Here is a 14,935-nt window from a genome sequence, read left to right on the forward strand (position 1 = left end):
AGAGAGAGAGAGAGAGAGAGAGAGAGAGAGAGAGAGAGAGAGAGAGAGAGAGAGAGAGTAGAGATTGTTCTCATGTGATAAAGGTCGTAAAATGTGGGGATTTTTAAAAACCTGGTTCTATAGTAGAGTCATGTGACTTCAGGGAAATCATTAATTAATCTCTCTGACTGTTAAAAAAAGAAAGGTAATTGAGGCATGCCCTATGCTTTATGAATACTGGCTCCTTATTATCCTGTTTCCCTTTTTCAATGCTCTCACTGAGAGCATATGTGGATAACATTGTGGTGCATCTCCACTGCTTAAGGCCCAGTTCAATGCATATGTTCTTGTAGTGGCTCAGGACCACCAGAAAGTATCAGAAAGTATACAGATTCTTTAAGAGGAAGCATTATTATCCCTTTAGAGTCAGAACCACAGAATCATGGACTCTTGAAGTTGAAAAAGAACCTTATAGGTTCCATCCAATCAAATTCTTAACTGAATAAAAAAAAACCCACTGGAAAATGATGGTCACCTTTTGCCTAAAGACTTCCTGTGAGGAGAATGCCACCATTTCTCAAGGAATCTCATTCCATTATGGAAAATCCCTGATTTGGGGGATTCCCCGCTATATCCAGCTTATGAGTTGCCTTTCTGCAACTGTCATAAGCAGCTGCTTCTAGTCTTGACCTTTGAAGTCAAACATAGCATATGTAATTTCTCTTTCACATGGATGTGGAAGTTGAAGACAGCTATGAATTTGACATTTGTCTGTTTTTTCAAGGGGAAACTGAGGTAGGCTTGAACTCTGTCTCAGCTTGGGAGTAGGACCAAGGAGTTTAGTCCACTTCAAGTCTTGTGGTCGTTCTGCTATTTCCAAAGGTGAAAAGCTCTACCAGCATGTATTTGATCTCTAGGATAATGGTAACATGGAAATTCATCTGCTGTGGAGAATTAGGGGTGGGGGAGAGGAAAAGTAAAGTAAAACATGGAACCTGTTCACAGGATCATTATTGAATCACGCTTTTTAAAACTGAAAGGAGTTTTAGAGGGTATTTATCCCTATTCCCTCGTTTTACACATGGCAAGACTCAGGCCTAGAGAGATGTAGCCACTTGCCCTAGGTCATACAGGTGCTAAATGGCAGAGTCCAGATTTGAACGTCTTTTTACTCCAAATCGAGCTCTCTTTCCACTTCACCCACAGATCTTTTTGTCAGGCATACATTTTTAATGCTGTCAGAATTTAATTTGTTATACAAAGCTGGAAGCAATAGAGTTTGTGTAAATAGCAAACCGTAGGGAGATTGCTCTCCACAAATGCGTACTGCCAACAGTCTAGTTCCACGCTATTTAATGCATGAGTCACTGTCCGCGGTTCTGAAATAAAATAATCAGCCGGATGCTCCTCAGCCAGGCGGGTGTATCTCTGTCCGGGGCACTGAAAAGCAAACTCCAGGGGCTGCCGGTTGTCATCTGGCATTCCCAGTCCACCACCTCCGATCCCATTCCCTACTGCCTCTGGGTCATGCTGTAATGAAGGCGGCTGGAAATTATCATGCAATAGTGCAATTCACTTCCTGATTTGACTTCCCTTGAAATACACCCTGGAGGGGTACGGCAGTCACTTCAGTTCTTTCTTGGGAACAAAGGAAGAGGTAACTGGTAGCTGTGGAAAGAGCAAGGGGCCTGGAGTCAGCACATCCACTATATCACCTTGGGCCTCAGTTTTCTGCTCTGTAAATTGAGAGAGCTGTACTCCAAGGTCCCTTCCAACTCTTTCTGTCCTTCCTTCCTTCCTTCCTTTGTCTCTTACAATTCTAATGTCAATAACAGGTTGAACCTATGAATGATTGCTGAATGTTACTAGACACTAGTGTAATGATAGCATTGATCACTTTAGCAATAATGGACAGGGGGACCACCACTTTTCCTGGCTAGCCCAACAGAGGCCAAAACATATCCATCTCCAGCCAACTCCCAGAGACCAAATGCTTTTCAGATTGAACCACAGTTCAGTGATACCTAGTCCTACCTCTGTCCCTAGTTGCCTATACTTCATTATTGTTTTTTCTACAATGGTCATATCAATTTTGACCTTCTTCAGGAGCAAGGAAGGAGGGAGGCAGTAGGTATCTAAGTAGTGACTGACATATAATGATTTGATAGTAATGGCTGTTTTTTTCAAGTAGGGCAGGAGGAGAGCTGTGGAAATGTTTGCCATCAGTCTTCCTGGGTAGGGCTACCTACATGGGTAGGGCTTCCTGTGTAGGGCTTGGCTTTCTAGATGATCTCTGAAAGCAACTAGGCTGACTGTTTCTTCTGTAAGATTATTTTATAGTGCCCATCAACTGGCTGCCTTACCAGGGGTTACCCAGAAAGTGATTTCCAAATCTGCCCAGGCTGCAGATTCTCCTGACTCCACAGCCATCAGCATTTTCTTACTCCATGTAGATCAATAGGACCTTCAGATGTGACCTCAAGTTCAATTATGGCTTCAATTATGGAATAAAGAGGCTGTTACAGCACACCTACCTCTCATTAAAAACCCTGCTCTGGGGGCCTATGGGGCTGCTGCCAGGGGGAAATCATTAGCCCACTAATTGGAAATCAATTTAAAGTGCATTTGCTTAATTATATGAGCATTGTAAATTATCTATAAATTGTTAATTTAGTTGAATGTCACACCAGATTTTAGTTTTATTAATTGAATTTCCCAGGTGTGTGTATTTGGGATTGGGGAGGGATCTTTATTTTCTTTTCTGTCTTGAATTCTTTCTTATTCTCTTACCTTCTTTCCTTTCCCTTTCCTCTATTAGGCTATCTATGTTCTTCTTGGATCTGTTTAGATTTTTAGACTATATTACATGGGGGGGGGAGGGAGAGAAATACCATATATTTATTATCTCCTTTCCCATAACTTCACTCCATGCACTCAATCCCCACCTCCAGTTTCCCTTATAATTCAATCTCTACCTTCAATCCTGCCTTATATCTACCTATAATTATTTTCCTATGGGACTAGCCCTCATCTCTGGATGACTGCTCCTTCCTCCATAATCACCATCCCTGCCCCTAGTTTCCACATAACTCCATCCTCATAAAGCAGGCATGTCTTCAGCTTTCTTGTATTCCCAGCCCCATGGTTCAGCTCTGTCCACAGCTTTCCCTCCATTTATTCTTCTTTCCCTTTTACTTTCACTAAATTCAAGATACTATCTCTTGGCCTAAGAGAATATTCCTCATCTAATAGTAGTAACCTTCATTGTTATGTTGTATTATTGTTGGATGATATTATAGGGTTAAGGGAATCCAGCAATGTCTGGATCTAACTAAAGGATGTGTGTGGACAACATATGGTTGTGAAGCTGCTAGAGGAGTTATGTTCTGGTTTCCTATGCATGTAGCTGCATCTCTAGCCCTTGATGATCAAACTGTTTGCACTGCCATTCTCTGGATCTCACTGCCCCTGTCTGCATCAGACAACAATAACAGTGGTCATTGACACTTGCTTTTCAGGATCAGTGAGCCCAGAGTTGCTAAATGTAACTATTTTGAACATCTTCAAGGCACAGAGCTAGATAAGTGCAGGCAGTTGGCTAGGACAGCTATGAGATGACCCATGGGGAATGTGGCATTTTTCTAGGTAATGGTGGTCAATATGGGGCACTCTTCCCCTTAACTGCCAGGTTTTATCCCCAGAAAACTAGAAATCCAGAGGTTCTAGCCACATTTGTTGCTTCTTGAATGACTAAGAAAATTAATTAAGGACCTACTATATACCAAACACTGTGCTAAGCATCGAGGATACAAATCCAAGAGCAAAGAAAGTTCCTTCTCAAAGAGCTCACATTCTAATAGGCAAGACAGCAAAAAGAGGGAAGAGTGGTCAGAGAGGAACACTCTGGCTTGGAAAGTTATAGGGATAGTGAGTAGAGCCAAAGGGAAGTAGGCTGACACCCATAATGAAAATGACCAGAGGGAAGGCTCTCCAAGTTTACAACCCTGGAGCCCTCTAGGTATCAAAGCCTGGGGAGCTGTGAACCATGGAACAGGATAGGAAGAGAAGGCTGGTGTAGAAAGAGCACAGCTCTGGAGGCTGAAAACCTGACTTTAAATCCTAGCTCTGCCACTACCTGTATGACCTGGGTCAAGTCACAACTTTCCTGGGCTTAGTTTTCACCAAAGAAAAATTAGATGATTGAATTAGATGATCCCTAAGGTTCTTTCTAGCTCTTAATCCAATAAGCATATAACTCTGGCCCATGCGTTTATGACTTAGGACTCAGGAAAAAAGAGTACAAATTGGGAAACAGAGAGAAGAACTGTTGTGCAGACATAAATTACAAGATTTGGTAAATAAAGTCACATATAAAGTACATGGGGACAGTGGCTGCTCCCTGTACAGCAAAATTGGGCTAGGAGAATTTTGTTTCCAGGCAGCTGAGATGACAGAGAACACCTCCTTTTCCTTCCTCTTTCCTCCACTTCTTTTATGTGGAAAAGTGAAGAGATAGGAACCAACTTGAATACACCATGCATACCTTATCCAGTCTATAACTTAGCTCTGGCTTAGAGGTTACCACATATAAAAAGGCACTGGGGGGGGGGAATGGGAGAGTGCATGGCACACAGCCAGGGAAGGAGACAGCTCACCTAATTCAGGCATGCCTACTTTCCCCCGATTAGATATCTCCATGCTGCATCTGGGAACAGGGGTATGTTTAGAGAAAGGGGGTATTCCCTAAGGCCTTCGAGAACCAATTCTCCCATCCTGGAGGAGCTAAGCTGTAGAAAAATGGTCCCTGATGATGGGCTAAGATTTTAAGGAAACTTTAATTGGCTTCCCAAGGTGGCATTTCCTCAGGTTCTGTGCATCTTGAATGTCAAATGGAGTCTCTGAGGATTCTTAGAAGAAAGGGGGGCTCTCTCTCCCACCCCCAACTTATACCTGTAGCTGGTAGCCCTGCCAGTCATGACTGCTGGACTCTGAGAGGGTTTGACTCAGGCATAAAGTGTCATAGGATCATAGGAGGTACCACTGAGGCCATCTAACCAACTTTCTCATTTTACAGATGAGGAAACAAAGTGAGTAAAGTGAAAAAACCTGCTTAAAGTCACACAAGTAGTAAGTAGCCTGCCTGAGCCTAGGGGTTCCTTAGGTCCCATCAATCAATCAATTACCAAGCATTTATTTATTTTTTTTTAGTGAGGCAATTGGGGTTAAGTGACTTGCCCAGGGACCAAGAATTTATTAAGTGCTTACTATGTGCCAAGCACTGTGCCAGACTCTGGGAATACCAAGGAATACATAAAGGAATGCTGTACCTGTCCTCAAGGAGATTACATTCAATGGGAAGAGAAATACATAGATAAATACATACAGAACAAGGGTGACTTTTTTCAGAGGGGACACTAGCTGGGGAGGAGGGAATCAGGAGAGGATTCCTCTAGGAGGCGGTGCTTGAGCTGAGCCCTGAAGAAAGCTAGGGATTTCCCTCTCCCCTTTTATTTTTGGTGGGGCAATGAGGGTTAAGTGACTTGCCCAGGGTCACACAGCTAGTACATGTCAGGTGTCTGAAGCCAGATCTGAACTCAGGTCCTCCTGAATCCAGGGCCAGTGCTTTATCCACTGTGCCACCTTGCTGCGCCAAAGCTAGGCATTTTAAGAGGTGGAGGTGAGGAAAGAGGACATTCCAGGTTGTCTAAAGAGACAGGAGATAGAATGTTGTATGAAAGGAATATCAAAGAAGGCCAGTAGGCCTGGACTATAGGGTTAGAAAAGAGAAGGAAAGGGAACAAGCATTTATATAGTGACTTATGTACCAGGCATTGTGCTATCTTTTACAAAAATGATCTCATTTGAACCTCATAACAATCTTGGGAGGTAGGCACTATTATTCCAGTTGAGGAAACTGAGGCAAACAGGTTAAGTGACTTGCCCAATGTCATCAGGCTAGTAAGCATCTGAAGCTGGATTTGAACTGAAATCTTCCTGACTTCAAGCCCAACACTCTATCAACTTCAACACCTAGCTGCTGAAGGGAAGTGATGGGGAATGAGCCTGGAGAGGTGGATTGGAGCTTCAGGCGCCAAATGGAAGTTTGTGTTTGATTCCCACAGCAAAGAAGCCTGTTCTCAGAAGCCCTGAGAGTCAGTGGCTGGGGTGGGTGGTGGTAGGAAGAACAGAGCCAGCCCTCATCAAAATCTTTGGTGTACTCCCATCCCCCACAACCAACATCCCTTCAAGTGAATCAACTTAGGTGTCCCCTTCCTGGCCAGACTCACTCATGCTGTGCCTCCATCACCCTCAAAACTCTACCCCAGGCTTCCTGACTCCACACTCTTCACTATTCATGTCTTCACCCCTTCCTTCTCTTTTTTTTTTCCTGGGCAATGAGGGTTAAGTGACTCACCCAGGGTCACACAGCTAGTAAGTGTCAAGTGTCTGAGGCCAGATCTGAATTCAGGTCCTCCTGAATCCAGGGCCCAGGGCCAGTGCTTTATCCACTGCACCACCTAGCTGCCCCTCCCCTACTTCTAAATAGCCAGAAGTTAGCCACTTCAGGGCAAGGAATCAGGGCACCTGGGTTTGGGTTCTGGTTTTACCAGCTCTACTTGATGTTCTAGGCTCCAAGGCATCATCCAGTTCTGGTGTTCTGAGTTCTAATACTCTCCCTGCCCACCACCCCCAGCTCCAGGCTTCCATAATTTCTATTTCATACATCTTAGAGAGCCTAGCTCTTTGTGTGTATCAAGGTGATAGTCAATGATCATGAGTGCTAACGAGAGAGTGATGGAGGGGACCATCTGGGCAATGTATGCATTTTTATGGTGGCCTTTTGCTTCTAGTAACAGGGATTCCTAGGTATAGGGGGAATTTTCTTGGATTAGATGGCCTCAGAGGTACCTCCTGGGATCATTTTTCACTTTACACCTGAGTCAAACTTCCCAGGTTCATTGATTGTGACTGGCAGGGCACCAGACATTTGGAGATCATTTAGTATATGAAACCAACTCTCAAAAGAGCACTTTACAACATGCCCTCCCCTCCAGCTCTGCTCTCCACTGGAGCACCTCTCCTTATTGCTGAATGGACCTGTTTTCCTTTGCTTCCCAACAAAGAGCTTCCCTTATGTGAATTATACTCCATTAGTGTGTATGCTCGAGTTGTATGTTGGGTCTCCTTTTCTTATCTCTCTTCCCCATCTTCCCTCTTGATTTCAATAAAGTTTCGCATTGAAATGACTCCCATTATTGTATGTTATTCTCAGAACTTGAACCCAATTATGGGGTTTTCCCTGACATCTCTGGCTGGCCTTTCCTTAAGACATAAACTGGATACTCAGACAAGAACTTAACCTTTTTTAAAAAAAATATTATTTTCCAGTTACATATAAGGATAGTTCTCAACATTTGTTTTCGCAAGATTTTTAGTTCCAAATTTTTCTCCCACCCTCCCTTCCCTCCCTCCTCCCCCAAATAGAAAGCAGTCTGATACAGGTTGTATATGTACAATCACATTAAACATATTTCTACATTTGCCATCTTGTGAAAGAAGAATCAGAGCACAAGGTAAAAACCTCAAAAAAGAAGAAAAAACCAGTCCAAAAGTAGAAACAGTATGTTTCAATCTGCATTCATAATTCACATTTCTTTTTTCTGGATGTTGAGAACATTTTCTATCATGAGTTCTTTAAAACTTTTTTGGATTGTTGCACTGCTGAGAAGAGCCAAGCCATTGTTCATCACACAATGTTGCTGTTACTGTGTACAATGTTCTCCTGGTTCTGCTCCTCTCAGTCAGCATCAGTTCATGTGAGTCCTTCCAGGTTTCTCTGAACTCCTCCTGCTCATCGTTTCCTACATACAGCACAATAGTATTCCATTACATTCATATACCACAACTTGTTTAGTCATTCCCCTATTGATGGGCATTCCCTTGATTTCCAATTCTTTGCCACCACAAAGAGAGCTGCTATAAATATTTTTGTGCATGTGGGTCCTTTTCCCTTTTCTATGGTCTCTTTGGGATACAGACCTAGCAGTGGTACCACTGGGTCAAAGGGTATGAACAGTCCCATAACCCTTTGGGCAAGTTCCAAATTGCTCTCCAGATCAAGGACTTAACCTTTTGACAGCTGCATCCTACACTGGGGGACTATGGCACTGTAAGTCCAATTGTAGAAATCAAGGGTCATTGGGGGAGTCCCAGAATGGACTCCCTTATGCCAGATGACTGTCTCTAAACACTCCCCTCCCAGAGGAAAGGAGAACAATGAAACAAGTCTATTTCTTATTTCCTTCTTTTTCCTAACATGGGACAATCACTACCCTCCATTTTCTAGAGCTATGCCTCAAATGTTACAGATTGAGAGGCAGATGGAGTGATTAATGATGACCAAGAACTTTCATTCTAGGGATGAAATATATTAATTAGTCTAGCTATTCATGTTTGTTCATTTGATCAGTCACTCCATTCATTCTTTTGCTTATCATTTATTTATTTTGTGGGTCGGATCCTTCCTCGTATCAGAAAGGATCTAAAGCTGTTTACATGACACAACACAGCATAAAATAAAACAACTTTTAAAAATAATCTGACCTAAAACAAAACCAATTAAAAAAGAGCAGGGGAATAGATATTATCAGACACCTAAGATGACTTAGTTACTCTCATTGGGTACTGAATTTTCCTTTGGGTTTCCTGGCAGCTAAACCAGGGAGAAAAACAAGATGAGTTATGTAGTTCTCATGGGCTGATAAAAGAAAACACACAAATTCATCAAGCTTTTTCCTGGCTCTGATTTCCAAGAGGGATTTATCTGTGGGTCATATATAAGGGACACTGGGGAACATAATGCAGGCAATATCTGTAGAAGACAAAGGGGCATTGCTCAAGAGGATGTGTTTGGTATCAACTCTGGAGGAAAGTGGAGGGTGTAACATTAAATCTTAACCCTGTGAAGACATTTCTACAGGGAGCTGAGATAACTTGGTCCAAGCTTTCTGGTGCTCTACCTCAATATGAGGCAAGAGCTGAGAAACTGAGAAGGATAGACAGTTAATGTGTTTATTAGGCTGACTCTGAGATCAGCTATCTTGAGTGAGCTGTGGGCAAGAGCTGGATCTTAGTCAATTCAGGGTTCAACAACAAACATTTATGGCTGAATTCTCTCCCCAAGGCCTGAAGTGTCAATAGTCTGTGTTGTTGATTAAAAAGCAATCCATATGTCTGCAATGCCAGACGAGTGGATGTTTTGCTGGGAAAGTCTGAGAGACTGCCTCCTGCCCTTTCGCAGATGGAGAGCCAGCCCCCTTTTGCATGGATGTGGGCCGCTGGAGAGGAGGGGAATATTTTCCTCCAGAAGGAGATTTGAATCCATTCCAAGTGCTTGGCCAAACACTTGGTGGAGATGCCAGAATTTTGCTTTATATGACAAGGAAGAGAGCAGTTCAAGCCTGCGTATGTTGAAGAGTAGGTGTTACCAGTTGAACTACAATGGTCCATTAGAGAGTTTCATCATGGCCCCGTGGAATGGCTAGGATTGAATAGGGTTGGCTGTCTCTGGATGGGCCCACCAGGAGGAGGTCTCAACAAAATAAACCCCACTTCCTCCTCCCTGAAGGTTGCCAAATGAATTGACGTGTTAGATGGGATCATTAAGACATGTCCGATGGAACTGCTGGAGGATGACTGCCAAATACAATGATCTGAGCTTCAGTCCAGTTGATACTAAGCTGCTTTTTCTGACAATTAGCCAACAGGCTTGCAGACATCTGCTCGGAGGCAGAGATAATAAAATCATGTACTCAGCAGAAAGGAAGATGCTCATTTTCCTGTTGGCTCTGGTGGGGTTGTGACATGTATCCATTTTGTATAATAGCAGCATGCTCCTGGAGACCCTGAAGGGGGAATGGGGATGATGAAAGTTACAGTTGTGGTGTCTCTCCCAGATAGGTGCTTATGAGGAGAAAATGAGATTTTGATAGATGGCTAACTGATGGAAGGAGACTGGAGTTCTGTGAAAAATCTGCCCCTCTGGTCTGTCATATAGTTACAGAATGTCAGCACATAGGAGAAGCCTTAGAATGAATAACGTCCAAACTGGGAGGGCCCAGAAAACAAAGAATATTAGAACTTAGAGGGTCCTTGGGATCTGGGAGGGTCCTTGGAACATAGAATGTCAGAGGTGGGAGGAGCCTTAGAACATATGTCAGAGCTTGGGGGGCCTTTAGAATAAAAAATGTCAAAGCTGAGAAGGGTCTTAGAACATAGGATGTCAGAGCTGGGAGGGCCCTTAGAACAGAGAATATCAGAGCTGAGAGGGCCCTTAGGACACAGGATGGTAGATCTGGGAGGGCCTTTAGAACAGCAAATGTCACAGCTAGGAAGGGTCTTAGAACTTAGAATATTACAGCTGAGAGGAACCTTAGAACTTAGAATATTTGACCTGAAAGGGCCCTTAGAACACAGAATGTCAGAGCTGGGAGGGGCCTTAGAACACAGAATGTCAGAGTTGGAAGGACCCTTAGAACACAGGATGTCAGAGTTGGAAGGACCTTAGCATACAGAACATTAGAGCTGGGAGGGTCTATAGAACATAAAATATTACAACTGAGAGAGACTTTAGATAGTAGAATGTCAGAGCTGAAAGTTACCTTAGAACAGAGAATATCAAAGGCAGGAAGGACCTTAGAACACAGAATATGAATCAGGCATGGGAGAGAGAAAGGAAGGGGGGAAGGAAGAGAGTTATTTTTTTGTCTTTATCTCTAACACTTAGTATAGTGCTTATGTAATAGCAAAGTAATAGGCACTTAATAGATGCTTGTTGAATGAGTGACTTAAGTGAGTGAGTGAACCCTAGGTCAAAGCCTTCACAATTTTTCTCCAGCCTGCCTTTCTATATTCTATCTCAAGTCCCTCCCCTTACAAACACTATGTTCTAGCCTCAGTTTCCCCAAACTCAGAATTCCATTTCCCATCCCTGTGCCTTTGTATAGGTGGTACCCACTCCCCAGAATTCCCTCCCTTCTTACTTCTACCTCCTAGAACTCCTGGTTCCCTTCAAGGTTCAGTTCAGGTGCTGCCTTCTACATGAGGCCTTTCCTGATCTCCAGACACGCCCCCAAATCACTTTATCTTTCTTTGTATATTCATTCGTGCTTTGTATTTACTCATCAGTGTACCTCCTGTACTGCTGAGACCCCAACTCTAGTAAGATATAAGCTCCTTTTTTGCCTTTGTATCTCCAACACCAAGTAGAGTCCCTATCACATAGTAGGTGCTTAATAAATGATACTAAATAAATGGTTGTTGAAATTGAATTTATTTGAGAAAGAGGTGAAGAGAAAAGAAGAAAATAAGGTGAGGGAGCAAGGAATGAACATTGTCTTATGGACTGGGGGACTATTGGAGAATGAGGCCAAACAAAGGCTGAAGACATGATGTGTGCATATATGAGAAGTGAGAAGAGGTCAGTGACAACCACATACCCCATTTGGCTAGCACCCTGAAATCTGACCATCTGCTCTATCTTTTCACTCATTCATTCACCTGCTCTTCTAGGAAATATGCTCCTTCCTCCCTCCCTTCTTTCTTTCTTTCTTTCTTTCCTTCCTTCCTTTTTTCTTTCCTCCCTCTCTCCCTCCCTCCCCTTCTTTTTTCTTCCATCCCTCCCTTTCTTTTTCCATTCTTTTCCTCCTTCCTTCCTTCCTTCCTTCCTTCCTTCCTTCCTTCCTTCCTTCCTTCCTTCCTTCCTTCCTTCCTTCCTTCCTTCCTTCCTTCCTTCCTTCCTTCCTTCCTTCCTCAGTTACTCAAAGAGAAAGAGCCTAAAGACAGCCTGACTTCAGCAGATCTCCCAACACAGGTGGAAACTGGGGTGGGTGCTGCTTATCCCTATGAGAGAAACCAAATCCAAAGGGAGGGCTTATCCCAGCATCACACAATATATAAGTGATGATGGCTGGGAAGTAAAACCAGGAGAATCAGATCCTACAGGCAGGCAGAAGGGCCTGTAAAAAAGCTGGTTCTAGAGTAAGAGGCCATGAGTTCACACCCTGTCCCTGATGGAGGCTTCCTAGAATCCATAGGCTCAGACAGCCTACTTACTGCTTGTGTGAGATTGGACACCATTCATCTCCCTGGGCCTCAGTTTCCTCATCTGTAAAATGAGGACGCTGGGTTAGATGGTCCCTGAGGTCCCTATGAGTTCTAGAGCCATGAGCCTACAGTCTAATGCACCCCAACTCCAAGAGATTGGGGGAGGAAAGGAGGGAGGAGTGGGGAGAAGGTCCTGACTCTCAGTTGTTTGACTTCCTCTCTCTCCTCACTTATCCCCTTGTCATTCCTCCCTGCTCTGTCAAAGCTTGTCAGGCTGATCCCTCCCTCCCCATTGGCAGGCCTGCCTAATGGTAATGAATGCCATTTCATTAAGGTTGGGTGAAGACTCATTAAGACTGCAAGCTGCACATCAGCGGTAAATAAGCATTCAGATTATTGCCCTAGGACTTCTCTCCAAAGGGCAGCCCCGGCTCCCAGGACACATCTTCTCAGAGTGGAGGCAGAGGAAGAAGGAGGAAGCCCAGCATGGAGCTTGGTCCTGACCTCAACAGCTGACATAAGCTGAGCACTCAGCTTCCTTTCCCTGTGAGAGCAATGCAGTCTGTTTGACAAAGGATCATACATGGATTCAAATTACAGGATCATAGAGTCAGAGCTGGGAGGACCTTTGAGATAATCTAATCCAACCCCCTCATTTTAGAGAAGAGAAACCCAAGGCTCCTGGTCACACTGGTAGGATGTAGCAAAGCTGGAATTTGAATCTTGATCTTGGCTTTATACATAGACCCCTTAGAAAGCAATCCACATGGGGCAGCTAGGGGTGCAGTGGATAGAGCACTGGCCCTGGATTCAGGAGGACCTGAGTTCAAATCTGCCCTCAGACATTTGACACTTCTTACACTTACTAGCTATATGATCCTGGGCAAGTCACTTAACCCTCATTGCCCTGCAAAAAAAAAAAAAAGTAAGAAAGCAACTACCTGATCAAAAGGACCAAAACATTTTCTTCCTTTTTCTTTTATCCCATGTCTAAAATTAGAGTTCTGCTTTTGGACTCAGGCCCATAGAGAGTGAGTGACTTGCCCAAAGTCATTTAGTAAATTAGCAGCAGCATGCAGTCCTGAAAACCCACTCAGCCTCAGTTTATCTGTAAAAAGAGGGAAGTGGGGTAGATGACTTTTGACAACTCTTCCAGACCTATGCTTTGGAGCCCAAGATCTCATAATTCCAGGGGATCCAGGAGGGGATGGGCAAGATAAATCCTTTGTTGGCACTTGGCAGCAGGCTAGGCTTGAGAAGAAGTTGGCATCATTCCTGCTAACCGCTTCACAGCCAAAGTTTCTGTCACTCCTGGCTTCACCTAAAGGGAGCCCAGCTATTCCAGGGCAATCGTTAAAACAACCCACCTCCCTCCCCATTCCCTGAAAAATGAGTGGAACTGGAGCAGGTTTCTGGGGAAAAGAAAACAAGGAATAGGTAAGCTGAGGGTTTCTCTTCAACTGGACATTAATCAAATAACATGCAAATGCTATGCAAATACAATGCAAATATGCCCACTATTAATACCATGGTCTCTGGCATTTTTAAGACTGGGATTCAGGGAGAGTTCTACTTTCCTAAGCATCTAATTTGTCACCTCGACTTGATATATTCTTTCATTCCCCTATATTCTCCCTGTTTCTGCCCCCATCAATCTCATTCCATTGCCCTGGGGCTGATGGTCCAGGAGGCTGAGCTCTTCATAACACCTCTGACAGTTTCATCTCCCTAAGCACAAAGGTCTTTTCCCAACCCCTGAGTCCCAGTGCCCAGGGGCTTTTAGTAGCCGGTAGCTGAGGAGGCAGGAACTACTGAGCTCCTGGCTCAATCTTCAGAGTAATTCAGATAAGGGAGTCTTAAAAGTAACTATGACATTTTCATTTAGCAGAAGTCTGGATCCTGTTCCTTTGGGGGCTTACTCTCAGGTGTCAACTAATGTTGAAGAGCAGAAAGGAGGTTCCATTTGGAATCAGAGATCTTGGGTTCAGATCCTACTTGTGGACCTTTGGGCAAGTCACTTTAACTTTGGGTCTCAGCTTCTTCATCAATAAAATGAGGTGGTGGGATCATGCCTCCTAAGATCCCTTCCAGCTCTAAATACATGGTTCCACCTTCCTTTTATCTCCCCAGCCTCAGTTTCCTTACTGATAAAATGAGAGAATGACTCAGGCATGGCAATTCCTGCCTGGAATCCCTACTACTGTGGAGACTGAGGCTGGTGGATTGATTGAGCTCAGGAGTTCTGAGGTGGCTAAGTCAATTCTATGTGTGCACCAATATGGCAGAGGCCTTGGGAGTGGGAAACCACCTGTGTGCCTGTGGAGGGGTGAACCAGACCAAGTCAAAAAAACGGAGCAGGGTCAAGTCCTCATGTTTATCAGTAATGGGATTGAGTCTGAGTGGCCACTAAACTTCCAGCTTGGGGGAGATGAGAAGACCCACTCTCAAAAAGCAAAACAAGGGGCAGCTAGGTGGTGCAGTGGATAAAGCATCATCCCTGGATCCAGGGGGACCTGAGTTCAAATCCGACCTTAGACACCTGACACTTACTTAGCTGTGAGACCCGGGGCAAGTTACTTAACCCTTATGGCCCCTCAAAAAAGCCACAACCAAAAAAAAATGAGAGGGTGGGACTAGGTGGGCCCCAAGGTCCCTTCCAGTTCTAAATCTATGATCTTATCTTCCTTTTACCTTTCCAACCTGTTTCCTCACCTATTAAATCAGAATGTGGGATTAGATGATCTCTAAGGTTCCTTCCAGCTCCCTGCTAAGGTATTCTCTGGTATAAAGAAACAAATAAACAAATGAGCAAGCAAAAAAAAACCAAATAAATAAAAGTCCAGCTATCAGG

This window comes from Dromiciops gliroides, chromosome 3 (genome assembly GCF_019393635.1).
Source record: "Dromiciops gliroides isolate mDroGli1 chromosome 3, mDroGli1.pri, whole genome shotgun sequence".
Taxonomy (NCBI): domain Eukaryota; kingdom Metazoa; phylum Chordata; class Mammalia; order Microbiotheria; family Microbiotheriidae; genus Dromiciops; species Dromiciops gliroides.